Genomic DNA, 3627 nt, shown 5'->3' with positions numbered 1-3627 from the left:
AAAAAAATTACAAAAGTTAGAAAAAATGATTGATGTCGTGACTCACCCCCACTTCCTACCCTTGTTAAGCTTCAAAATAAGCACCTGCTGCTGTAAACAGAATAAATGCTAAATCACTAGACACTGAAGGGCTTTTTAAAAACAAATTCTAGCACACTGCTTAAATCTGACCAGGCTGGAGGAATTTACCAATTGCCCGGGGCATCTGGGTGCCCATGATTTCCACCCCACCTTTAAATGTCACACCAAACGTTTGAAGAGTCCTGCCTCTTGCAAAAAAAAAAGAAAAAGAAAAACCACAGCGCACTAGAAAGCCTGGTTATTTTTGAGGAGCACCATATGGTTAGCTCTGTCGAGAGTGTGAAAAACAGCCCAGGCAGGAAATGAAAACCAGGCTGAGGAAATCGGAGAAAGGCCTGAAGGATTGAGGTGGCAAAGGAGAGGGCAACGAGCAGGCGACTTCTCTGAGGTCGGAGCCGCATCCCACAGCTAAGCCGAGGCAAGCTGAGCGATCGTTACAGAGCCATGAAGCATCTATTAAGCTCTCACTGTATGCCGGGGCTTGTGTTCAGAATCACAGGTCACCTCTGAGTTTATCTAGGCTCCTCTACAAAAAGAAATCCACCCTTATAAACCTAAATCGCCTGGATGGCCATGTGTCCTGCCTGCGACACTGGGGTCCTGTCCCTGCCACAGGGAGGCCAGACATGTGCGGAGACCCACGGGTTCATTTGGCCAGAGCATGCCCTGATCTGCTGTATGGAGCTGGACTGTCACGCCACCGTTCTCCCCAAATCTCCAAGCAGGAGGTGAGTTGCAACGATTTCAAAGGGTGCAGTGGTGACCACACTGCCCAGAAAGAGGCTGCGGGAGGAGCCCCTTCTGGGAACCGCAGCACCTGACGCCTCCTGGGTAGATAACTTGAATTGTACCCCAACACCATGAAAGCTGAGCGTTGCACAAAAAGGGGGTCTGGCTAGGACCTCCTGAATTTATATTCTAGTTGGGTAAATACCGGTTTAATCGTTGATAGCTCCAAAACTCTCATGATTCTATGATTATTGGAATTAGTAGGGGACACATCAAACCGAGAATCATGACGTGACCAGCTGTGGGCAGTGTAGGACTTCAGGGTCCCCGTGAGGAGGCTCAGGCTTGACCTTTGGGGGACGGGGCCAACTTTGGACTGGAAAAAGCAAAGGCTCCACTATCGGGGACACTGTGAGCAGAGACGTGACATGGAATGAAGCTCACAGATGTCCCAGGATGAGACGGCAGGTGAGCTCAGCCGGGGTCGTCAATAACGCAGGGTCACCGGGGGCTTCGAAGGGGAAATCAGGACTTCACAGAAGTTCCCACAAAGTACAGTCTCCACAGATCAGAGAGAGGAGATATGAAAAGATACATTTTTAAAACTAAACAAAGTGAAAATGGAAAAAGAAAAATTTAATGTTATTCTAGGGGTCTTCAAAAAGTTCGTGGAAACATTTGTACTATCTTTTAATTCTATTTTTCCATGAAGTTTTTGAAGTATGTGGTAACACATTAGCTAATTTAAAGAAAGATGAAACCTAACAGAATGTCTAAACTTGGAGGTCTGTAAATACCAAATGTCAGTGAAGATTTAAAGCAGCTGAAGCTGTGCTACGCTGTGTGGGCTGTAAATTCTTTTTTGGTTTTTAGAAAACTGACATCATCTACTGAAGTTAGACACACACACGCTGACCCAGTAATCGCACTGCTGGGTAAATACCCAGGACAAAATGAGAGCGTGTCCACCAGAGGACACGTATCTGAACATTCGTACCAAGTTTATCTCCTGGAGCCCAGCACGGGAAACAACCCAAAGATCTGTTAACAGTGGGTGGACGTTTCCCGTCTCTCGGCTTCTATGATTTCCTGTTATTTTACTGATCCAGATATATTTCCTGTTCCTAGTACCTAAAAGCTCACAGTTCCAAACAGGTGACACCCCTCACAGTAGGAAACAACATGAATATGTTCATGATTCTGCACCTTCAGGGACAGCCGGTCAAAGGTTGAGGGACTGGAGCACAACCACTGAGCGTCAGAAACAGAGAATTAATTACCCCGGCGAGGTCTGCGGGATCATCTGCCCGGACTGAGGTGTTTACACTTCAAAGGGTAATAAACCTGGAACCACTCACTTCCGTTCTAAAGGGGTTAAGAATGCGGGGAGGCCAGTACTGTGATTTATAAGAGGAAGGAATTGACTCACAAAAAAGCTAATACACACATAAAAATGTCCAAACTCACCAATTCAGAAAAAAAAAATGCACCAAACCCAATACCATTTTTGTTTATCAACTTGGCAAAGAGTTTTTAGGATTTTAAATGTCCAGTGTTGGAAACGTAGACGTGAACTTTCCCACACTGGGAGGGAAGGTACTTGGGCAATGAGTTATTAAATGTCTTAAGTCACGTACACCTGTCATCCCTTTTTAGGATGATCCAAAGGAAATTGGATGCTTTGCAACACTGCAACTCCAAGGAGCTCATCANAAAAAAAAAATGCACCAAACCCAATACCATTTTTGTTTATCAACTTGGCAAAGAGTTTTTAGGATTTTAAATGTCCAATGTTGGAAACGTAGACGTGAACTTTCCCACACTGGGAGGGAAGGTACTTGGGCAATGAGTCATTAAGTGTCTTAAGTCACGCACACCTGTCATCCCTGTTTAGGATGATCCAAAGGAAATTGGATGCTTTGCAACACTGCAACTCCAAGGAGCTCATCACAGGATTATTTTTTGATAGAAAACCCAACAGTCCGACAATAAGAAGTTGTTCAAATAAATTTTAGTCTATCTATCCATCTTGAAATGCTGTAGGGAAGTAGTTCATGACATGAAAAATGTTCACGATATATTGTCAGAGGAAGGGCAAGTTGTAAACATCATGCAGAGTGTTTGCAGACGTGGGCATCTGTGGACACATGCACACGCAGTGTCAGAAGGTAAAATCACAATACGTTTAGTCACAGATCTTAGTGGCTTTCATTCATGATTCGAGAGTCAGGGCATCCATCCTACAAAGCAGAATGGGAGCCCCAGGAACCAGCAGAACAGGGGGTTTGTAAGGTGGGACAAGGGGACAGAACAACAGAAAAAGAAGCTGACGGGTTAACAGCGAGTTGCTTCAGGTCACTTTTTTGCAGGGGTTAAAGCAGAGGGACTTCCTTATTATGCTGGCTCAGGTAGTCTGGAGTCTCCTGTTTTCAGGAAAAACAGGTCTGTTTTGGGATCTTTCTGCTTCCTTATGATTTTGGTTTCGTCATGTGGCATTTAGCAGGCGAGACCCCACTCTGCTGGGGCCTAGGGCAGGAGCTCAGCTCCACACAGTGGCTTCCCATAACTTTTGTTTAACAAGAGGAAAACTCTGGAAGTCCCTATTACCAAATTGGTGGGAATATGGGATATTTAAATCTTCTTCCTTCTGCTTAGATGTATTTTCTAAGTTTTCTAAAATGAGGCCTCATTAGTGCTAGATTAATAAAAATAGTAAGCACTGTTGTATGTAATGACATGAAGGTCCCAGCACAGCTCCGGCCCATCCCTCAGGCCCAGAGCCAGCCCCCCTTCTCCCCATCCCCTGCCCTGCCCCCT

This window comes from Galeopterus variegatus, unplaced genomic scaffold (genome assembly GCF_000696425.1).
Source record: "Galeopterus variegatus unplaced genomic scaffold, G_variegatus-3.0.2 Scaffold3485, whole genome shotgun sequence".
NCBI classification, from domain to species: Eukaryota; Metazoa; Chordata; class Mammalia; order Dermoptera; family Cynocephalidae; genus Galeopterus; species Galeopterus variegatus.
Note: the sequence above shows the minus strand (reverse complement) of the source record.